Source organism: Bos javanicus, chromosome 2 (assembly GCF_032452875.1).
Source record: "Bos javanicus breed banteng chromosome 2, ARS-OSU_banteng_1.0, whole genome shotgun sequence".
Lineage (NCBI taxonomy): Eukaryota > Metazoa > Chordata > Mammalia > Artiodactyla > Bovidae > Bos > Bos javanicus.
In genome coordinates this window covers 103862974-103888213 of record NC_083869.1, presented here as the reverse complement: position 1 = coordinate 103888213, position 25240 = coordinate 103862974, and the positions used below count along the sequence as shown (strand labels likewise).

Below are 25240 nucleotides of genomic sequence, written 5' to 3'. Positions count from 1 at the left end.
TGGGGTCACAAAGAGTCGGACATGACTGAGCGACTGAACTGAACTGCACTGAAAAACACCATCACAGAGCCACCCAGAATGATGTTTGGCCAAATATCTGGGACCCCTTGGCTTAGTTGAATTGACATATAAAATTAAGCATCATAGGTTACAACAGTCTTCCGTGACTTCTGCCTTGCTTACTCTCTCTCTCTCCCTCTCTCTGTGTCTTCTTGCTCATCTCCTCTGATGAAGTCAGCTGCTGTGTTGTGAGCTGCCCTAAGGAGAGGTCTTCGTGACAAGGAACTCAGGTAGCCTTCAGCCAGCAACCAGCAAGAAGCTGAGACTTGCAGCCTGACAGCCTTCAAGGAAATTTATCCTGCAAATAACCACATGAGTGAGTCTGGGGTTGGATCCCACCCTGTCTGCCAGGCCTGGACATGACCACAGCCCCTGGTTAACACATTGGCTGCAGTCTGTGAGGGATCTTGAAGCAGAGAACCTAGGTAAGCCAGGATGTAGATTCCTGATCTTCAAAAACCATGAGATAATAAATGTTATATTACGGCTCTTCATTTTGAGGTCATTTTTCTCTCAATAACTAATGCATATCTCATCCATTGTCTGCTGCCGCTGCTGCTAAGTCACTTCAGTCGTGTCCAACTCTGTGCGACCCCATAGACGGCAGCCCACCAGGCTCCCCCATCCCTGGGATTCTCCAGGCAAGAACACTGGAGTGGGTTGCCATTTCCTTCTCCAATGCATGAAAGTGAAAAGTGAAAGTTAAGTCACTCAGTCATGTCCGACCCTCAGCAACCCCATGGACTGCAGCCTTCCAGGCTCCTCCATCCATGGGATTTTCCAGGCAACAGTACTGGAGTGGGTTGCCATTGCCTTCTCCACATCCATTGTCTATTTTCCCATAAATGGAGCTTGAGAGTATGTGAAATTTTTGGTCCTTTCATCCACTGACTTTCTTTAAGAGAGGGTCGACTGGCTTTCAAAATGCCTATCTGCAACCTTTTATGAGAAAGGATGCCCACGTAACTGAAAAAATTCTCTCTGCGGCATTGACACAGTATGGGAGGATACTTACAAAAAGAAGGGGGCAAGCTTGTAAGAAACAGAAATGTTTCTTTTCTGAATATTCAGTTTTAATACATCTCTCAATGTTTTCTTTTTTCCACCATTGTTCCCAACAACCAATACTCTAGGTTCCTGGTCTCCTACCTCATCCCGTAGATAAATCAGTCTATCGGACACCACCAATCACCTACTCTGTGATTCTTTGTTGGGTGTGAGGTAATAACTGACTTGTTTCACCACTGGACTTGTCAATGAACATCAGGGATGATGGTTATGACATACGGGGGAGTGGGAGGAAAAAAGCCCATCAGTTTTCTTGGACAATGTCTTCCTTGAGGCTGATTACTTATAGGTAATTTCGAGGGAGTATGGGCAGAAAGAGATAGGGAAAAGTTGTATGAAAAAAAAAAAAAAAGAATAAAGTTAAATTCCCCATTGACATGGGAAGATGTGGCTGAGTCATTCACAAAATGACTTAGAAAATGAAATGTGGTATTTCTTGTACCCTAGCGTCAAGGAGAAAACCTTCTCAAGGATCCTCCCTGTGATGCCGAAGACATATTAAATCTTGGGATGAACAAGGTTGTGGACAGGAATGCCTATATACTTGAGCTCCTAAGGGGCTGTCCATTAGTTCTGTAAGCCATTCCTTCCTCCTACCTGCTCATCTCCCATACGAGCCAGCAGCAGGCCCCTGTGTACTCTCTTAGCATTAGGGTAAAAGAAGTAACTCACTTGACATGGCTCATGGAGCACACATTGGGTTTTCTCTAAGGCAGTAGTTCTCATCTCCGGTTGTATATTAGAATCACAAGGAAAGATTTGGCAAAAAAAATGACCATGCCTGGGCCTAGCCCCCAATCAATGAATCAGAATCTCTAGGGGTGGAGCCCAAGCATGGGAGCTTTTTTTTTTTTTTGAAAAGCTGTCTACATAGTTTTAATACTCAGCCAGTGAGAGCCACTGGTCTGGGTCCCCAGCAGACTATAGTATAGTAATTTGGAACTGAAGACTCTGCTAAGATAAAGTGTCACTAAGTTAAAAACAAGACTCAAAAAGAAAAAGTCTTGAAATTAACATACTAAGCACAAGGAGATGAGTGGACGCAGGCGCCTGACCCTTCAGATGCAAGGCCAGCCAATGAGCACGGTGAGGGGGTGGGGGTGAGGGAGACTTTGTTTGACCAGGGGATTTGCTGGAAGCATGGAATCTTTCAGAATATGCTTACTGTTTGGGATAATGTCTGAAGGTTGAGACTGATATGAATTATTTAGAACTTCAGGGAGACTCTTTACAATGGAATCAATTTTCCTTATCCTTTCTCTGCATGGTCAGACTGAAATGGTCAAACCTCTAGAGTAAAACTGACTTTACAAACAGCAGCCACGAAAAAGTTCTGACATTCGCTACTGTGTTGCTGATAAAACTAAAATTGATTGAGATGCCCCTGGGGAGGCCTCAAGAAAACCTAAGCCTTGTTGTTATGAAGTGTTATAATAATTTCCTTTATATGTCATATTCATGAAACGTGTGATATACATTTAATGAGAACTCAGATCAGCGGGTGGAGGGTAGGTGTTTTTCAAAATGCTGCAGAATAGAGATCCAGAGGCTATATTGCAAGAAGTTCATGTTTTCTTTTTTCCTGGGAGATTCTGGTCCTTTGACACAAAAGTGTTGGGCTCAAGAGACTTTTTACTTTGGTGTAATGGGAGTGACCACGTGTTCTGGTCTGCTCCGAATGGTTCCAGCTTACACGTGCTGTCTTAGCCTGATTGTTCACAGACCACCTTTCCACTTCTAAAGTGCCCTGGTTTACATATTAGTCGCAGGGTTTTCATGTTGTAATACACTGCGCCTCTGGTCTAGGAAGAGGAGACCTACATCCTAGTAGACTTGTTTCCACTAATTAGCTTTTTGCTCCTAGCAGATGATTTTTCTCTTAGAGACTCAGTTTCCTTGTAAGTCAAGGAAAGGGGGATCTAAACCAGGGATTGGCCTCTGGGTCCATGCACTATGTTAGATGCAGATTTTTGTATGACTTTTGTCATATGTCTACATATGTATCATTATATGTACATTTTTCCGGGGAGAGTTTCCGATAGCAGTCATCATATTTCCAAAAGGGGTTTCATGATCCCCAAATTGTAAAGCACCACACTGGATAAACTATGCAGTCCTGTTCATCTCCAGCATCTTGTGCTTCTGTGATTATGATGTTTTAAAATAGAACTTAGGAGTCAGTTAAAATATTGCTTGAGAATATTTTAACAGTGAGAACTGTACCATAATTGATTTTCCTTGTACCAAACAAATAAATGGAATTTTATTTTTAGAGGCAGGCAGCCCACACACTGAAATGATAAAAGGACTGTTCTATGAGACAGAAGGGAACCCTGCAGTTGGGATCATAGGGCCTGTTCCTTTGGGAAGTGCACTGGAAGGGAAAGAGAAACACCCCATGGGAAGGCAGGAGTCCTTGTGAAGTGAGGATGACTTGCAAGATGTCATGGGAGCTGTTTGGACCTTTCTGTCTAAGACAGAGAAAAGAGGATAGGAGATAAGTAATTAAGGGAGTAATTATATGATGGACTCAAAGAAAGGACAGTGAGCCTGGATTCCACCATCTGTTTTCAGCTTTGTCATGAAACTGCTGTGTGACCCTGGGCAGATCTGGTTCCTCCTCGGCAAAACGAGACTGGAACTGCGTGATCTTCCGATGCCATGCCTTGCCTCCCTGCACTTGCTCATTCCAGGCTCTTTATCCCCTTTCAGTGACCCTGAGAAAGTCTTTCTGTGCCTGTTTTCTAAACATCAATGCACTTGCCAAAGACTTTGCTATTCTTTTTCATTGTATTTATTTATTTTTTTGCCTGTAAATTACACCTCATTGAGAACATTTACCATTTCTCGCCCATTTATTGTGGAGAGATAATCTGCTTTGAGATGATGGCCAGAGTTTCCCCAGTGTTTTCTTTTGAAGAACATCTCATTAAGAAAGATCTCTTAGAGGCTGCTTTTCTGGTTCATAGTGACCACTGAACAAATTATGGAACTGGGTACCAAGAGATCAAAAAATGACTTAGGCTGAAGCTCCAATACTTTGGCCGCCTGATTCAAAGACCCAACTCATTGAAAAAGACCCTGATGCTGGGAAAGATTGAGGGCAGGAGGAGAAGGGGGCAACAGAGGATGAGATGGTTGTATTCTGTCACTGGCTCAATGGACATGAGTTTGAGCAAACTTCGGGATATGGTGAAGGACAGGGAAGCCTAGTGTGCTGCAGTCTATGAGGTTGCAAGGAGTTGGACATGACTTAGTGACTGAACAACAGCACAATTTCTCAGCAAAATCTGACTAGAGCCTCGGAAGCCCCAGAGGCTTGACCCTGATGGTAATGGGAAACATTTGGTACCAATCTATTTCCTTAGACTCTCATGAAGTCACTTATGGTGATAATGAGGAATTAGCTATTTACTTTTTATGTACTGCTCTGCAATCCTCAGTAAGAACTTCAGATATAATATTTATACTCTGGGATAACTCAAATCACAAAAGTAATAACTTTTTGTCAGGCAGCATTATACAGTAGACTAAATCAATGGTCTCTGGAGTTTGAGGATTTTGAGGGGGAATAGGGAGTGGGCTTCTCTGATAGCTCAGTTAGTAAAGAATTTGCCTGTAATACAGGAGACCCCAGTTTGATTCCTGGGTCAGGAAGATCCACTGGAGAAGGGAAAGGCTATCCACTTGAGTATTCTGGAGTGGAGAATTCCATGGACTTTATAGTTCATGGGGTCACAAAGAGTCAGACATGACTGAGCAACTTTCACTTTCAAGGAGGGAGTAATATGAGCCATTGGGTTATAGGAAAAAATGTTAAACTTCCATTAGGAATGCTTGATATTTTACTCCGGGGTGTGCTATCAAAAAATTTTAGGGTACCCCTGGGTTAAGCCATTGTCTATTCTATGCCAGATAATTTTTGTTTAGGTATATATATATATATATATATATATATATATATATATATATAATGTGCTATGTTGTAGTGAGTGCTAAGACTTCAACTCCATAGAACCTTGGATTCTGGACAATACACAGTGGAGCTTTCCTAACATGACAGAGAAAGGCATGGTTGTGTCTGATATCATTTGGTAACAGGCTGGCGCTATCAAGAAAGGTGAAAACACAACATGGATGACTGATAGTGGACTGCATACACGGTCTTTTGAAAGCCACTTTTGGGGTGAGAGTCACATAGTCCAGACATCCACAGATTCTGGCAGGTTCACCATAATCAGGACCTACTGCCCTCACCTCCAAAAGAACTTGCACACTTCCTCTTTTGTTTCTTTTATCAATTGGCAAGCAAAACAAAATCTCAGGTTCATCATAATCTCTAGTATCACTAAGTAATTCATTCAAAAGAATAGTGAGGAAGTAACTGGAGAAAGCCCTATAGAGAATACTGACCTCAATGAAAGTTTTATATTCAATTATACACAACAACTATGTATATATCAATTACATACTTAAATAGGCTCAGTCAATAAAGAATCTGTTTGCAATATAGGAGACCCGGTTTGATCCCTGGGTCAGGAAGATCCCCTAGAGAAGGGAATGGCTATCCACTCCAGTACTCTTGAGAAGTCCGTGGATAGAAGAGCCTGGAGGGCTGCGGTCCATGGGGTGGGGTCAAAAAGAGTCAGATATGACTGAGCAGCTAACACTTTTTAAAGTGTATTTATACATAACAACTATATATATCAATTACATACTTACATAGAGTAATATAATTTAGGATTAACTCCTAATTCTTGGTCAAGGCCAGTGGTTCTCTGTCTTCACTCTTCATTAAAATCATGTTGGAGATTTCAAAAAATATCAATACTTGGGACCTATTCCTCAGAGATTCCATTTTAATTGTCTGGAATGGAACCTGGTATCAGCGTTTCTCGAAACTCCCTTTGGTGATTCTGATGTGCATGTGGGCCTGAGGACCACTAGTTGAAGCCTTTAAAAATTCAACCTTCATGTCCTGCTGGTCTGAAGATCAGTGAAAAATGCCTTATGGTCAATTCATTTCTGTGGGAAACATTAAATATTGAATATTCCAGCTCTCCTCCTCTCTGAATCTCAGGAGAAACCATATTTTTCTCAACCAGTTGAATATCCCAGGCCCTTGAGAACGGACAAAAGTAGGAGCTGGCACTGAGCTAACTTAAAAACTACATTTGAGAAAACAAGAAACTTGGCATTCGAAAGAAGACGTATTAGTCATCCTATCAAGAAATGATAAGATGTTCTGTCATCCTGACCCCCTGGAGAGAAACTTTCTGACCTAAAATCCCTCCTCTCTTTCTTGCATCCTTGAGTGTGGGCATTACCATCTTCCTTGTTCTCGTAGGGCAACTCGGCAAGGCAAAATAGTGATGAATTGTGTAATGTTGGGGGAACTCTAGAAAGGAAAAAAAGAATTGGTTACCTCAATTTATCTGCCATTTTTCAAAGTAAACACATGTCTGGATTTTTCTTTTACACTTTTGGTTGCTTTAGAGAGGATGGGGTTGACATATTTGAGATAGTTTAGCCATTCTTCTCAAATTGGAGTCTGCAGACAGACCTCATCCATCATTTGGTGTTCTTCCTTCATGGAATAAACATATTCCTGTTGAATCCCTGATGATTTATGGAGTCACAGGAAATTTGAAGAACAGAAATAATTTCTACATGAAACAATAGCATGAACTTTTGGGGGGATTTCTCCATGGAGCTTATATTTAGGAACTTTTCTGAATGTAAAATGGAAGGAAGTTAAAAGTATAATAATTGGTATAAAAAACAAGTGGACAAAAAAGAAATCTGATTACTCTTGAACTCTCTCCAGCTGGTATCCTCTGTGTATCCACAGGGACAACCAGGAAAAGAGAACTTGTGCCAGGTCATTTAGTAAAGAAGGGAATGGCAACCCACTCTCAGTATTCTTGCCTGGAGAATTCCATGAGCAGAGGAGCCTAGCGAGCTACAGTCCATGGGGTCGCAAAGAGTTGAACACGACTGAGGGACTAACACTTTCACTTTTACATTTAATAACGGGAATTTAATATGGAGGACTAGCTTAAAAATGTGATGTTGAAAGAGATGAAAAAGATCAGTCGGGGATACAGAGGTGACACAGGGGTTAGTGACAGCAGCAAGCTACTACCAGGCTAGATCTGAAATAAGGAATGGCAGCATTTCTCAAAAGTCCCTGCAATGATTCTGAAGCGCATGTGGGGTTGAGAACTCACTGGTCCAGTTAAAAGCTAAATCTCCCATGTCCTGCTGATCTGAAGAGGGATGGACAAGGAATGTTCTGTGGTCTGTTCATTTCTGTGGGAAACATTAAACGTTGACTATTTCAGTTCTCTTCCTCTCTGAGAGGAAGGGGAGGTAGTGTTATCAGGGGCAGGAAACCAGGGCTGCTGGATGCAAACAGTAACCATGTGGAAACTAGCAACAGGAGGTGGGACAATGGAGGGAAGAGCTTTTTTGTTTGACCAGAATCAGAAAAGAGGAGGAACAAGTAGCTTGACTTCTTCCTTCCTTCTGTCTCCCTATATGGCCTCTAGTGTCTTCCACTGACTGAAATTAACAGGACTAGCAGGAAGTCAGTTGTCTCTACCTGCAATGCAATTTTAGCACAATACAAATTGCCACATTAAACTTGTCAATCTGAACTTTTTTGGTTTGGTACTTTTATCTCTATTTGTAAATCTGTTTTGGTGTTATCGTTATTTAGCCTAATGAGTTTATATCTAGTTTTTCATTTGTGTGTGTGTGTGTGTATATATATATATATATATATCCCGGAGAAGGAAATGGCAACCCACTCCAGTGTTCTTCCTGGAGAATCCCAGGGACAGAAGAGCCTGGTGGGCTGCTGTCCATGGGGTCGCACAGAGTCGGACACGACTGAAGCAATTTAGCAGCAGCAGCAGCATATATATATATATATCGAAGAAGGCGATGGCACCCCACTCCAATACTCTTGCCTTGGAAAATCCCATGGACGGAGGAGCCTGGTAGGCTGCAGTTCATGGGGTTGCAAAGAGTAGGATACGACTGAGCGACTTCACTTTCACTTCACTTTCATGCATTAGAGAAGGAAATGGCAACCCACTCCAATGTTCTTGCCTGGAGAATCCCAGGGACGGGGGAGCCTGGTGGGCTGCTATCTATGGGGTTGCACAGAGTAGGACACGACTAAAGCAACTTAGCAGCAGCAGCATATATATAATATATATTAATATACATAATTTATATATATAACATCTTAATGGAAGTCTTTTGTCAAAATTAGGGCCTTGTGAGAATGTTTTTCCTCCAAAAAAAAGGACACACATTACTCAAATGGGACAGTAATGGTATAAAATTCTGATAACAGGAATCACCCAGGATTTAATTGGGGGAACTGGGAAAGAGAATGCGAAGGTTGCTTAAGCTCTGAGTCATAGGGAGTAGGGAGCTCTCATTCTTGCTTAGAACAGCTCTTTTAAATACATACGAAAAAAGGAGGACTGTTTACCAAAACTCAACTCCTAGGCAGATTTTGCTTTTATATCAGAAGTATTTAATAAAATATTTTTAAGAGGGGTTAGTATAATTGTGGTCAACCACATGATCTGCCCCAACGATTGACTCTGTTGCTGCTGCTGCTAAGTCACTTCAGTCGTGTCTGACTCTGTGCAACCCCATAGACAGCAGCCCACCAGGCTCTGCCGTCTCTGGGATTCTCCAGGCAAGAACACTGGAGTGGGTTGCCATTTCCTTCTCTAATGCATGAAAGTGAAGTGAAAGTGAAGTCGCTCAGTCGTATCCAACCCTCAGCAACCCCATGGACTGCAGCCTTCCAGGCTCCTCCGCCCATGGGATTTTCCAGGCAAGAGTCCTGGAGTGGGGTGCCATTATCTTCTCCGGATTGACTCTGTACGTGGGTGATTTTAGCAATTGTTCTCTTTTCAAATGATGGGCTTTGCAGCTTTTTCTACTCATCAGCAGGAATTATTTTTGACAGACTCGAAGGTGACCTCAGAGTCCGGGCTGGGAGCAACTGGCCTTGAGCTCCTGGTGATGATGAGACATGGAGACTGGGGACAATGAGGTGCCCCAGATTGGGTCATGCCTTGTGTTCATTGAGGGAAGCATTTTTTCTAGGTTCTGTACATACCACATGAAAAACAAAGCCAAAACCAAACCAAAACCAATTTCTCTATTGATTGAAGTAAAAACAACATTTGTGTGAAACAGAATAAGTAGCTTTATTTTTAAGTTAAAAATAAATATGAAATATTTCAAATATGTGGAAAATAATAAAACAGATATTCATGAATCTAGCATCCAGTTTTTAAAACTCCTAATGCTTTGTTATGCTTGTTTCAGATCTCTTATTTATAAAAAAACTCAAAATCTTAAAGATACAATAAAGCAAAAATACAATACAAAAAATAAAATACAATATTAAAGCTGCAATATTCATCACTAACCATTTCTTTGCATTTTAATTTTCCGTTAGAGTTCTCTGACTCATATTCGGAAATTTCAAATTTACCAAATGTATGTGATTTTTTGAGCTTTATTTTGATGGCATTGCAGTCAGAGAATGTAGTCCATGTGATACCAGTTCTTTGATATTTCTTGAGATTTGCTTTGTCGCCTAGTCTAATTTTTAATTCTTTGCTATTTGTTCTTGAAAATAATGTTTATAATCTAATTGTTGGGGTAGGGTTCTATCTATTTCCATTTGCTCAATCATATCCATTGTTTTGTTCAAATCATTTCTATACTCATGAATTTTTTTTATATCTTTCAATCTGGATAGAGAGATCAAATCTTTCAGAGAGAGAGAGAGAGGCATTAAAATATTTTAGCATGGCCTTGTATTCATCAACTTCTTTTGTTATTTTAATTTTTGTTTTACACTTTTGGAACTAGGATGTTGGACAAAACATGCACAGGATTATGACATTTCCCTGGAGATTTATTATTTTTTATTATTAAGTAAGGCCTTCTTTTTATTTATTTTCTTTTTCTTATCATTATTTATTGCTATTATTTTATTATTATATTAATTATTATCTTTATTATTAGGTAACCAGCTTCCCTGGTGACTCAGATAGTAAAGAATCCACCTGCAATGTGGAAGATCTGGACTCGATCCCTGGGTTGGGAAGATCCCCAGAGGAGGGCATGGCCAGTATTCTTGCCTGGAGAATCCCCATGGGCAGAGGAGCGTGATGGGCTACTGTCCGTGGGGTTTCAAAGTGTTGGACTCAACTGGGCGACTAAGCACGGCACAGCACAATGGCCTTCTTTAGTTCTCAAAATACTGTTGTCTGCATTCTGTGTATATCAATAGATTAGTTTTCTCTTGTTTAGAATTTGCCTGGTATGTATTGTTCCAATCCTTTATTTTCTGCCTTTCGTGTCCTTATGAATCTTCTGCAAGAAGCATTCACCTTGATTATTATTTTGACTATTTTAAATTCAATCATAAGACCTCTATCTCTTAATAGTTAACTTTATCACACTTTTAATGATTATTAACATAATGTATTTTATAATTTATTCATATTTTTTCTGAAAATTAAGTTATTTCTAATCTGCAGATATAATTCCAACACATTTGATTTAAAAATGGGTTTTATGTTTTTATTTCATTTCTTCTCTTTCAATTGGATTTATCCAATTTTCTTTATTTCTACTTTTCTCTTATACGAATTTATGAGTTTTACATTCTTCTGCATTTCACTTCTATTCTTTTTTTCTGTTTAAGTAGTTATCAGTATATTTTTGACACACATACTTGAATTACATAGTCTAAAACTAACCCTTCTGACCAATAAAAAGATCCTAGTAACTTTTGACCATAACTAGTCATATTTTTCACATCTGATGTTTTAGATTACCTTATTTTTAAACTCTCCAAATGAAAATTTTTTAATTTTTTTACATTCAGTGTTTATTTAAATTTACACACACTTTTTTTTACCAACTTTGCTTAACAGTTCTTCTTATTCCCATTTACTCCTTGATTCCATTTCCCCTTATTATATAGTATTTCTCATTCTTTGTTGGTCTTAATATTTAATTTTGGCTTCTTTCTTGAATGACAGTTTAACTTGGCAAAGTATTCTAGGTTGAAGATTATTTTCTCTTACCTATTTGAAGATAGGATTTCATTTTCTTCCGGCCTCTGTTGTTGCTGGTAAGAAGTCTGCTGTCAGTTCTATTTCTTTTCTTTCTTTTTTTTTTTTTTGAGTAAATATTCATTTCCCCCCTTGATTTTAAGATTTTCTCTTTTTGTGCTACAATTCATCCAAGTGGAGACTAACTTATATTTATCTCCTTCTAGGGACAAATCTTGTGTATCTTCTGTGTGAGTTTTTGTATTATTTTTCATTTCCAAATATTACCTCTGAATCTTCTTTATTTTATTTATGAACCTTTCTAAAAATTTTATTAAATAGATTTTGGATGGATGTCTAACTTCTATCTTATTTTCTGGATTTTTAGCTTTTGCCTTTAAAAAATGTCTCCACATGCTACATTAAAAATAATGTATCCTCAGATTTTTTTTCCCAGTTGGCTAATTTTCCCTTCATCAGGGTCCAGTCTGTTGTTTAACCAATCCACTGAATTTTTAGATTTTTATCTTTTGTTTCCAGATTTCTATTTGATTTTTTAATTGTGCATGTTCTTTTGTCATAGTATCTTGTTTTTTCATCATGGATTTTATTCCTTCCTATTTTATTTCATCCCTTTAGCCATTTAAACTGCAGAGAGCATAAAGTTATTTAGAAGTAATATTTGCTTTCTTGTGGGAATTTTCGGAGGGACCTTTGGACCCTCAATCATGTTAGATCCTTATTTCACGTATTACATAGTTTACAAATTGTAACCTTATCTTTGCAGTTTCCCAGGTGGCTCCGTGGTATAGAATCTCTTGCCAATGCACGGAATGTGGGTTCGATGCCTGGGTCAGGAAGATCCCCTAGGGAAAGAAATGTCAATGCACTCCAGTAATTTTGCCTGGGAAATCCCATGGACAGAGGACCCTGGCGGGCTTTAGTTCATGAGGTCACAGTCGGGCACGACTGAGTGACTCAACAACAACAGCAAACCTTATCTTTAGCAGCTTTATTTTCCTTCTGTGGGAAAATAAACTCTGTGGGAGTTCCTTATGGTATTCCCAGTGGATTTACTGCTAGAGAAATTTTGCATTTGTTTCTTCAAGGAACTCTGAAATTGGTCCAGAAGCAATGCCTGTATCAGTCTCAAACTGGGGAATCCCGTATCCCAGGGAAAGTGTAGAGTCAGACTCCATACCTAGGTGTGGCATGGGCTTGGAGCTTCAGGGGTGTAGGAAATTGTCCTTTGCTCGCCCAGATCATAGGGCAGAGGCAAGCCTCACTGCTGCTTGCCTGGGTTCAGACATGTACTTTGGTTCCTTTACACTGAGACTGTAGCACTTTAGGGTTCCAGCTTCATGAAGAGGTCTCAGGTGCAGCTGGCCTCCTTGTTCAGTCCCAGGGCCTCACGTCCTGTCCTTGTGTGGAGGTAGCAGGACCTATTTCTCAGTCTGATGTCAGTTCCTCCGCACCTCCCTTCCCAGGGCCACTGCAGTACTGTTATGTACATTCTCAGCCTTTCTGACCCCTCTTCATTTCTGTGCTCTTGGACGTCCTCTTTATTTCTGATGAGCCCAGCAGGGCCTTCAAAAATTTTTTCATCTTTTTAAACTTTTTATCTAGCATTTCTACGTACTTGTGGTTAAAGTCATTCTACTTCACCTCAGTTTCCCATATTGACAAGACTAATTTATTTTCTACAGAAAAAGACAACATATCCTATGTACTATAGGTTCCTAATGAAAAACTGTATTCATATAGAAAGTGAAAGTGAAAGTGAAGTCGCTCAGTCATGTCCGACTCTTTGTGACCTTATGGACTGTAGCCTATCAGGCTCCTCCGTCCATGGGATTTTCCAGGCAGGAGTGCTGGAGTGGATTGCCATTTCCTTCTCCAGGGGATCTTCCCGACCCAGGAATTGAACCCAGGTCTCCCACATTGCAGGCAAACGCTTTACTGTATGAGCTACCAGGAAAGCCCTTATTCATATAGAGGGTTGAGATATATTTACACAGTGCTTGAAACTACTAGTAACTTAAGTGAAAAAGTAAAGAACCTGCCTGCCAATGCAGGAGACACAAGAGATACTAGTTCGATCCCTGGGTTGGGAAGATCCCCTGGAGTAGGAAATGGCAACCCACTCCAGTATTCTTGTCTGGAAAATGACATGGACAGGGGAGCCTGGTGGGCTACAGTCCATAGTGTTACAGAGTCAAACACAACTGAAGTGACCTAGCATAGCCCAGCATATGCTTGACATATGTTGGTATATGTCAGCATACAATGTTTGACACCAAAGACCAAAAGCCCTTATCTGTTAATGCTTTCTCTTAAAACTTTTAAAAACTTACTTTAAAAACATTCTACATTCTTTGGATATATTTAAACTATCTGATTAGTATAATGGGAGTATCACCTTAATATAAGAAAAAAACAGTTGAAATAAATTTCTGTTTATTTGTTCATGTTTTGTGAAAGAAAAGAAAGTGAAAGTCTCTCAGTCATGTTCGACTCTTTGTAACCCCATGGACTGAATTCTCCAAGCCAGAATACTGGAGTGGGTAGCCTTTCCCTTCTCCAGGGGATCTTCCCAACCCAGGGATCGAACCCAGGTCTCCCGAATTGCAGGCAGATTCTTTGCCAGCTGAGCCACTCATGTTTTGCAGCCAGACACTATCCATGCAAAGTGTAGAGAGGTAAGTAAACTGCTTCGTGCATAAAATGTATCACATAAGAACCAACAACTGTTTCTAGAAGATTCCTCAGTGAAACAGATTCTAAAAGTTGCAAGTGATGTCTTCAGAAAAAAGAAGGTCACAGAAGAGTGAGGGACAAAGACAAAACTCAGTGGAAGCTCTGTATTAAATTGGTACAGTGAGTCAGGACCAATCACAGAGTATCCTTGGGGATTAGCATGGATAGTTCTTGTCTTCAGGCCACCAACATCCATTTTAACTGCATCAGGTTCCATTGTGGAAACCATTCTCTCTGAGTCTGTGAACCTCTTTGGACCTGCAATTTAAGGTACTTGGCTTCCTCTGGGCAACTGTCCCAAATTAGTTTAATCACGTCTTTTATCTTGAAACTTTGAAGCTTGAGGTAAGTGAATAAGGTCAGAAAAACAATCAGCCGTGGCATTTTTCATCAGTGCCTGCTATCTGGATTCTAGGACATGTCCTCTGTTTTTTTGAGATCTGTTTCCAACTTTCTCTTTTATCTGGTGATTTGCACGTTATTCTTAAGAGAATTTCATTTTCAGCTTAAGCTAGCCAGAATTACTCTCTGTTGCTGGCCACCAAAAAACCTCTGGGATGCTTTACTCTATACGTAAAATATATTTCAGTATGAAATTAAACTCAGTATGATAAATTAAACTCCATTTAAAATCTCATAATTTAAGTGAAACCAATGGTGAAATGCTGGGAAAGATTGAAAGTGGGAGGAGAAGGGGATAACAGAGGATGAGATGGTTGGATGGCATCACCGACTCAATGGGCACGAGTTTGAGTAAATTCTGGGAGTTGGTGATGGACAGGGAGGCCTGCTGTGCTCCAGTCCATGGGGTCACAAAGAGTCATACACGACTGAGCGACTGAACTGAGCTGAACTAAATGGTGAAATGAATGTAAAACAATTGACTCTTTAATATATTACTTTTGGAAATCAGTTATTTTTGCATTTTGAGTTTTCTTCAAGTAATGTGCTTTTAACAATTGTAGTTGATTGTATCTTGGCAGGCATTAGTTGAATTGGAATCTAAATCTGTAAAGTAAGTTATGGTGCATGTATGAGGATTCACTGTATTTATAAAGCAGAGATGCTCTTATTATTAAGCTTGTTCAAACAATGCTCAATGGATGCTGTGTACAGGGTAGCCAAGAATCTCTTGTGGTCACATATTTGCAGAATAGAAGAGTGGATTTGGTTCAAGTTCCCTTTTTTTGAGTTTTTATAATTAAGAAAGGGTTCTCAGTGTTTTATCATTTTGAAATTGCCATGTGTAATAGGAACTAGTGAATCACTTTGTCATTATGAAAACCAAAGTAAAATTAGAATGTTATTTTGCAAAAGCACATTGGCAGTTGTTCTGTTCAGAGTTGTGTAAGTTGCCCTATGTGTGACTGTTCCATGAACCTTTAAATATACATACACCCAGATTTCAGACCCTGTGGCTTGGACCAGAGTGTTCTTCCTGTCTGAAGTGCCCCCTTCACTGTCTCTTTGCCTGTTGAAGTCCTACTCATTTTCCAGGGCCAACCCAAACATTACCTTCCTTGGAACCTTTCTTAATTCTGCCCAGCAGAGTTAGTCACTCTGTTGTTTGGACTAGGTAATCCTTTTTCATTCAGTTGGAGAGCCTACCTCCTCGACTAATAGACTCTGGGCAACATGGGAATTGGGGAGGCACTGACCCAAAGCTCTCTGAGGAGTAACTGCCCAATATCTGTAATCAAATTAGTTTAACTCCTTAGGAACAGAGTCCTCTGCTTCTTCTTTTATACAAATAATCCCTTCAATGTATTTTTCAGAATATTGAGTATATGGTGTACTGCCAAGGGACCACCATCATATGCAGAAGGATTTTAAAAGTGCACATTGTAGAAACTAACCTTGCCTTTTCACTTTGCTCTTTCTTTGTTCTCATTTAAATGGTACCCAGTGCTTCGCATATTGAGTACTCTAAATTAGGGGAGATCTAGTCGTCTTCTTCAGGGTCTGTTGTAACTTGGAATAACCATGCCCGTATTCATCTGTTGGTGATGGAAGTTGAATAGCGGCCTTCGTAGGTCGCCATGGTTCACAAAGGATAGTTTAGGAGCTCCATGTGGCCTGAATGTCTTTCAGCACTACACTGGCCGTTCCCTGATTTGGACCTTTGGTTTCATGCACATGCTATTTTTCCATGACCACAGTGCTCTTTCTATTTCTGCTTTCCGTGATCAAAATATTCTACCCTTCATTCTTCGCCTGGCTGATTCCTATTCATCCTTTACGACTCTACTGAAACTCTCTTATTGCTTTTCAAACAAAAATTTCTGAGTGCCTATTGTCTTGCCAATGATACAAGACAGATAAGAAGGCAAAATTCTGGTAAAGCACACATGGCTGCTGCTAAGTCACTTCAGTCGTGTCTGACTCTGTGCGACCCCTTAGACGGCAGCCCACCAGGCTCCTCCATCCCTGGGATTCTCCAGGCAAGAACACTGGAGTGGGTTGCTATTTCTTTCTCCAAGACACACATAGAAACAAGTACAATAAAGTGAAAAATAATTGCAACAACTACTTTAGGCTTCCCTGGTGGCTCAGATGGTAAAGCGTCTGCCTACAATGTGGGAGACCTGAGTTCGATACCTGGGTTGGGAAGATCCTCTGGAGAAGGAAATGGCAACCCACTCCAGTACTCTTGCCTGGAAAATCCCATGAATGGAGGAGCCTGGTAGGCTACAGTCTATGGGGTTGCAAAGAGTCAGACACGACTGAGCAACTTCACTTCTTCACTTCACTTTGAAAGAGGGCTTCCCTGGTGGCTCAGATGGTAAATAATCTGCCTGCAATGCAGGAGACCCAGGTTCAATCCCTGTGTTGGAAATATCTCCTGGAGGAGGATATGGCAGTCACTCCAGTATTCTTGCCTAGAGAATTCCATGGACAGAGGAGCCTGGTGGGCTACAGTCCATGGGGTCACAAAGAGTCAGACACGACTGAGCAACTACACTTTGAAAGACATGTATAGTATATTGAAGGTAATTAGGAGCAGGGTTGCTTTATGTTGGTGTATGCGGAGGCCTTTCAGAGGAGGTGATATCTGAGTTTAGTCCCCAAAGGGAAGCCTTCAGTGACCCCTCCCAACTAGATTCAACTCCCCTTCTTAGTGTTGCTATTACATCTTATGCATATCTCTAGCACTTATTACAGTATTAAGCTATGTTTATGTATTGCCATAGTGCACTGGAAAATGTTTAACAAAAAGCCCAGATTTATAGTATTTGCCAGTTTCCATAATGTAAGGACTCTTTCAAGCTACTGATTTCAAGCTACTAAAGTTGACATCACTGAAGCTGGATTAGGAAGCCACTCAAAGAATTAGCTCTTGGGAGCCAGTATGACCTGGTCTGAGCTGGCTCCAGCATAACACAGTGGCTGTCTCACCCACCAGGCTGGTTACTATTTAGGGTAGTAATAAACTGATATTGAATCAATGAATTCACCCATATACCTATACTTATGACAGACTTCATTTTCTTGGGCTCCAGAATCACTGCTGATGGTGTCTGCAGCCATGAAATTCAAAGATGCTTGCTCCTTGGAAAAAAAAGCTATGACAAACCTAGACAGCATATTAAAAAGCAGAGACATGACTTTGCTAATGAAGATCTGTCTAGTCAAAGCTATGTTTTTTCAGTATTCATGTATGGATGTGAAAGTTGGACCATAACGAAGGCTGAGTGCCAAAGAATTGATACTTTTGAACAGTGGTGTTGGAGAGGATTCTTGAGAGTCTCTGGGACAGCAAGGAGATCAAACCAATCAATCCTAAAGGAAATCAACCATGACTATTTATTGAAAGGACTGATGCTAAAGTTCCAATACTTTGGCCACCTGATGCAAAGAGCCGACACATTAGAAAAGACCCTGATGTTGGGAAAGATTGAAGGCAGGAGAAGGGGACAACAGATGATAAGATAGTTGGATGGCATCACTGACTCAATGGACATGAGTTTGAGCAGGCTCCAGGAGTTGGTGAAGGACGTGGAAGCCTGACATGCAGCAGTCCATGGGGGTCACAAAGAATCAGACATGGCTGAGCACCTGAACAACAACAAGCTGTACTTACTTAACTCAAATCCATTGATTTTGGTGTTAATATCAATTATGGATACTGAAGGTGATGTAAATGAGATAAGAATTACGTAGCAAGGTGTATGTGCTTACTGAAATTTAGTTTTGAAATAATTTATAAAATCACCAGCATTCTATGCAATACTGATTCTTATTACAAATCAAAAGTTTTGTGTGAATTCAGTTCAGTTCAATTCAGTCACTCAGTCATGTCTGACTCTTTGCAACCCCATGAATCACAGCACGCCAGGCCTCCCTGTCCATCACCAACTCCCGGAGTTCACTCAGACTCACGTCCATCGAGTCGTAATGCCATCCAGCCATCTCATCCTCTGTTGTCCCCTTCTCCTCCTGCCCCCAATCCCTCCCAGCATCAGAGTCTTTTCCAGTGAGTCAACTCTTCACATGAGGTGGCCAAAGTACTGGAGTTTCACCTTTAGCATCATTCCTTCCAAAGAAATCCCAGGGGTGATCTCCTTCAGAATGGACTGGTTGGATCTCCTTGCAGTCCAGGGGTCTCTCAAGAGTCTTCTCCAACACCACAGTTCAAAAGCATCAATTCTTCGGCGCTCAGCCTTCCTCACAGTCTAACTCTCACATCCATACATGACCAGAGGAAAAACCATAGCCTTGACTAGACGGACCTTAGTGGGCAAAGTAATGTCTCTGCTTTTAAATATGCTATCTAGGTTGGTCATAACTTTCCTTCCAAGGAGTAAGCGTCTTTTAATTTCATGGCCGCAGTCACCAGGAAAGAAAAAAAGAAAGCTATATATTCAAATATACCACATATATCAATATTACAGCCAGTACTATGTTGGAAAAGAAAAATCCAGACAGGCTATGCATGCTATTAAGACAAAGAAGAAATAGAAGGCTATATTTCAGACATGGCGATGAGCAAAAGGACTGGCTTTAACCCAGTGATTATTGTCTCCCATCTTTTAGTGGGAGACATGACTTTATTCTCTAGGCAAACCTTAAATAAATTTGCTTTAAAGAACCTAGAACAGAGCTTTATACATGAAACAATGAAAACATCTGTTTTTTATGTTTTTATTTTATGTTAGAATATAGTAGATACCATGAGAGATGTGGTTTCCACCCCTGGGTCAAGAAGACCCCCTGGAGGAGGAAATAGTAACCCACTCCAATATTCTTGCCTGGAAAATTCCATGGACAGAGGAGTCTGGTGGGCTATAGTCCATGGGGTTGCGAAGAGTCAGATACAACTGAGCAACTGAGCACACAGTTTCAGGTGTATAGCAAAGTGATTCAGTTATGCATGTATCTATTCTTTTTCAAATTCTTTTCCCATTCAGTTTATTACAGAATATTGAACAGAGTTCCCTCTGCTATACAATAAGCCCTTGTTGGTTACCTATTTTAAATATAGCAGTGTATACACGTCAATCCCAAACTGCCAATCTCTCCTTCCCCACTACCCTCCCCTCCCTGGTAACCATAAGTTTATTCTCTAAGTCTGTGAGTCTGTGAGGAAAACATAGGCAGAACACTCTTTGACAAAAATTGCAGCAATATTTTTTTGATCTGTCTCCTAGAGTAATGGGAATAAAAACAAAAATAAACAAATGGGATCTAATTAATTCAAAAGCTTTTGCACAGCAAAGGAAACCATAGACAAATGAAAAGACAGCCACAGAATGGGAGAAAATACTAGTGAGTTTTTATTATTTGTCATCTCAATGGTTATTTCCATAGACTTTGACACTGAAAAATGATAGAAAAACAAACAAAAAATGTATCTAAGTATGATTCATCATTTTTAAAACCAGAGGGATTTCAAGATGATTTCCCAGACTAATATAAACACATCATACTGTTCTCTGAGTACTTGATAGGTGCTGAATTACCCCTTCTGCCCATCCACAGTTTAAATGGCTTTCATCATGCACCCCTTGTTGACTGAAGTTTTATATGTAATGGTGGTAGAAGGTTAAAGATAGCTTCAGTCTTTTCACTGTTTCTACTGTAGAGAAGTGGACTTTAATTACTCTCCACTTGAATTTGGGCCACTCTTAGGGACTTACTGGAGAAGGCAATGGCACCCCACTCCAGTACTCTTGCCTGGAAAATCCCATGGACGGAGGAGTCTGGTAGGCTGCAGTCCATGAGGTTGCTAAGAGTTGGACACGACTGAACGACTTCACTTTGACTTTTCACTTTCATGCATTGGAGAAGGAAATGGCAACCCACTCCAGTATTCTTGCCTGGAGAATCCCAGAGATGGGGTAGCCTGGTGGGCTGCCATCTGTGGGGTCGCACACAGCTGGACACGACTGAAGTGACTTAGCAGTAAGGACTTACTTGATCAACAGAATAAAGCAGAAGTAACTTTGGGGTTATTGAGTTTTAAGCCACCTTTTTCACTCTCCTCTTTAACCTTCATCAAGAGGCTCTTCAGTTCCTCTTTGCTTTCTGCCATAAGAGTGGTGTCATCTGTATATCAGAGGTTATTGATATTTCTCCCGGCAATCTGGATTTCAGTTTGTGCTTTATCCAGCCCAGCATTTTGTATAATATACTTTGCATCTAAGTTAAATAAGCAGGGTGACAATATATAGCCTTGATGTACTCCTTTCCCAATTTGGAACCACTGGGAAGTTGCTCTGTTGTTCCATGTCCAGCTCTAACTGTTGCTTCTTGACCTGCATACAGATTTCTCAGGAGGCAGGTCAGGTGGTCTGGCATTCCCATCTCTTGAAGAATTTTCCATAGTTTGTGGTGATCCACACAGTCAAAGGCTTTGGTGTAGTCAAAAAAGCAGAAGTAGATGTTTTTCTGAAACTCTCTTGCTTTTTTGATGATCCAGCAGATGTTGGCAATTTGATCTCTGGTTCCTCTGTCTTTTCTCAATCCAGCTTGAACATCTATCTGGAAGTTCATGGTTCATGTACTGTTGCAGCCTCGCTTACAGAATTTTGAGCATTACTTTGCTAGCATGTGAGATGAGTGCAATTGTGTGGTAGTTTGAACATTCTTTTGCATTGCCTTTCTTTAGGATTGAAATGAAAACTGACTTTTCCCAGTCCTGTGGCCACTGCTGAGTTTTTCACATTTGCTGGCATACTGCATGCAGCACTTTAACAGTATGATCTTTTAGGATTTGAAATAGCTCAGCTGGGATTCCATCACCTCCACTAGCTTTGTTTGTAGTGATTCTTCCTAAGACCCTAATCTGTTACCATTGTCAAAATCACGGGAAAACAAAAGAATCACCTAAATGGGCACTGCCCAACTGCCTGACCCACATAATTATGATGTGCAAAAAAAGTGTTTTGTTACACATGAATAGAAACTAGAACAGAGACCTTCCTTCCTTCCCATGGTAGGCTGAAAAATGGCCCCAAAGATGTTCATATTTTAATGTCATGAACCTGTAAATGTATTACCTAATGACTCAGAAAGTAAAGAGTTTGCTTGCAATGCAGAAGAACTGGGTTCGATCCCTGGAAGAGGGATCAGGAAGAGACCTTGGAGAAGGGAATGGATACCCATTCCAGTATTCTTGCCTGGGAAATTCCATGACTAGAGGAGCTTTGTGGGTGATAGTCTATGGGGTCACAAAGAATCAGACACGACTGAGTGACTAACACTTTCACTTTCAGTATGGTAAAACTGATTTTGCAGACGTGATTCAATGAAAGATTTTGAAATGAGATGATCCTGGATTATCAGGTGTGTGTGATGTAACCACAGGATTCTTTAGAAGAAGCAAGCAAAAGAGTCAAAAGATAGACTAAAGCAGTAATTCGAGTGGAAGAAAGATGCTGCTGGTTTTAAAGACAGAGGAAGGGGCCCTGAGCCAAGGAATACGAGCAGTCTCTAGAAGCTCAAAAAGGCAAGTAGGTAGATAATCCTCTGAGTCTCCAAAAGAAATACAGCCTTGCAGACAGACCCGCTTTAGATGTCTGACCTCCAGGTCTATAAGATAATGCATTTATGTTTTAAGCCACCAAATTTATAATAATTTCCTACCACTACAATAGGATACTGATACACATCCTTGCTTTCTTCTTTTTTACCTTAAATATTTTTTCTCTGTAGGTAGTATAATGTAGTGACTAAGTTAATAAACTCTGAAGACAAATGTCTGAGTTCAAATCCTGGTTTCCTCTGCTGTCTTCTACTCAACTTCTTTATGCCTCTGTTAAATCTGGTGTAAATGAAAACAATTGTAGTATTCATCTTAAACAGTTGTAAGTTAATATATGCTATGAGCTTCAAACAATGCCTGTACTAGACACATGTTAGCTATTATTATTAGTTTGTATCTTCATTTGTGCCAGATTTAATAATTAAAGAATACTTTATAATTAGGAATTAACACTCTCTGTTTTATTAGTCAGTAGCACTTCATGGAGATTACCATACGGCTTCATTCATAGTGTATTTTCTTTTGCAGTTGTTTGCTTCAGGTTTTTCTGTATTAACATGTGTTGCTTTTAGAAAACATTTGAAAAGCTTTTCAAAATGTGAAGAGAAAGGAAGAAGTGTTGATAATCCTAGCACTCTTCTAGAATCCACTACTGGTGATATTTTGACATGCAATTTGCTCTCAGTATCCATGGCCCTCTGTACTGAACAACTTTATATAAGGGACCTGAACATCTGAACTTTGGTGTCAGTGGGGAGCTGGTAGGTGGGTGGCAGGGTATGGGGGAGGATGTGGAACCAAACCCCTCCAGACATCAAGGGATGGGTGTATTTCTTTCTAGATTATTCTATATTTAAAGAAATGGCTGAGGGTAATATTGTATATATAGCTTCACATCCTGTTTTTTTTTTTTCACTTAAGTTTATATCAGAAACTTTTCCCAAGAAACACCATAATATAGCAATAACTATTGCTGGATATTCAGCATGCAAAAGTTTTGTTATCTTAAGAAACAATGAAATGAATAGTTTTGTGCACAGATATATATATTTTTAAAACTAGGTAAAATATGCATAGCATAAATTTACCATTGTAACCATTTTAAAGCATGCAGTTCAGTATATTCACAGTGTTGTATAACCATAGCTACTGGCTAGTTCCAGAGCTGGGCACAGATCTTTGTCTGAATATAAGATTGTTCCTTCACATAGAGAGTAAAGCCTTACATTAAAGGAAAAATATTTTAAAGGACAGCCAAATAGTCTGTAGTCATTAGCTTTCCAGTGTACAAGAATGTCAGTCTTATTGTATCCTCATTTGCACTGCTGCTGCTGCTAAGTCGCTTCAGTCGTGTCCGACTCTGTGCGACCCCATAGACAGCAGCCCACCGGGCTCCCCCATCCCTGGGATTCTCCAGGCAAGAACACTGGAGTGGGTTGCCATTTCCTTCTCCAATGCATGAAAATGAAAAGTGAAAGTGAAGTCGCTCAGTTATGTCCGACTCCTAGCGATCCCATGGACTACAGCCTTTCAGGCTCCTCCATTTGCTTTGAGTATCATTTAAAACATCTTTGCTTAAAAAAAAAAAAAAACTTTGCTAATTTGATGATTACAAAATAAAATTTCATTCTTATTTTATTTACATTGTTTCATTATTATGAGACCAAACATTTTCTAATATGTTAATTAACTATTAATATTTTATCTTGCAAAGTATCTGTTTGTTTTTAAATCCATTTAGCTGTTAGGATGTTTGCATTTTTATTTTGTGATGAAATGAGTTCAGATTTAATTTAGTACAATTCACTACATTTCTGTTTGGTTTTCATGCTTCTTTGCTAGGTAACATGGAAGATAGAGAAGATTTCTCAATCTGAAAACAAACAAGCCACAGACAATTTTGGTTGTAGGGGGAAGCTAAGGTTGGAGAAAGGAGAAGTAAAGAGAAAAAGAGAACACAAGTTTTCACACCCAATTTTGCAGGAACCCAGGGAGCTCTGTGGAAGTGCTCCAGGGGCTGCCATGGGCCAGGAGGAGATGAAGCTACAATTTTGACCCTCTGTCCCCCTGTCCTGCTTCAACTAGAGGGTCCCACTCTTCTCTGCCTTATATCTTAGTTTCTCTGCAGGACTTCATTGGAGGAAAGGATCATTTGGCTAATAACTTTTTAAATATTTATTTTTATTTATTTGTTAGCACAGAGTCCTAGCCACTAGACTACCAGTTGTTGTTGTTGAGTTGCTAAGTTGTGTCTGACTCATGGACTGCAACATGCCAGGCCTCCCTGTCCTCCACTATCTCCCTGAGTTTGCTCAAGTTCATGTCCATTAAGTCGATGATGCTATCTAACTATCTCATCCTCTCATCTTAACCACCAGTTAAACCCTGGCTAATAAATATTTGAAAATAACAAATGTGGGCTAATTTTTTTTTTAACGTTTGTCTATATAAGTATCATCTGGGAAGCTTGCTAAAAATGCAGATTCCTAGAACCTTATCCAGAAAACTCTGCAGATGGAGCCAGGGAATCCACATTTCACCTGCTGCCAGATTATCTCCTAGATACACACTTAGGGAAACACTGCTCTGTCCTGTTTCCCACTGTGTGGAATTTACAAGATGATTCTAAATGGTATCCAGGATGATCTTGATTAAAATAGACATGATATTAAATGGAGTGGAATCACATAAGACGAGAACTTCTCCTTTGCATTCTTGTTCAAGCCTTCTGAATGGATCAAGGGAAAGTTTTACTTTGGTACTAGTGTGTCGTTAGCACCTTTCCAACATATATTAACCCCCCTTTTAACGAATAGGCCTTGAGTTCATTGCTTTTAGCAGGTAATAGAATCTAATTAAATTATGATGATACTATTTTGATTTTATTAGGTTTATTTGTATGGTTCCCTTTTAATTAGGAAAAATTATATCAAAATAAATGATAGTATGATTGTAGATGGGACTCCCCAGGTGGCTCAGTAGTAAAAAATCCACCTGCCAATGCAGGAGTTGTGGGTTCGATCCCTGGGTCAAGAAGTCCCCTGGAGGAGGAACTGGCAACCCACCAGTATTCTTGCCTGAAGAATCCCATGGACAGAGGAGCCTAGCAGGCTACAGTCCATGGGGTCACATAGAGTCAGACAGGATTGAGAAATCAAGCATGCATGCATAATTGTAAAATACTGGAAAATGATAGTAGAGGGGTTACAGGTAAAAATAATAAAGACTAAAGTCAAATGAATCAAATCTATGAATCACCGTTATG

General features: G+C 40.0%; 1 long non-coding RNA gene across 1 annotated transcript in view; it reads left to right on the top strand.

Moving 5' to 3' along the window:
- The window catches only part of LOC133228585 (uncharacterized), a 49820-nt gene extending 25010 nt beyond the window's left edge, over positions 1-24810 (top strand). The window contains exons 3-4 of the long non-coding RNA XR_009730277.1: positions 235-485; positions 23818-24810. This is a non-coding gene — a long non-coding RNA (uncharacterized LOC133228585). The remainder of the gene's footprint in view (positions 1-234; positions 486-23817) is intronic.
- Positions 24811-25240: the final 430 nt, after the last annotated feature.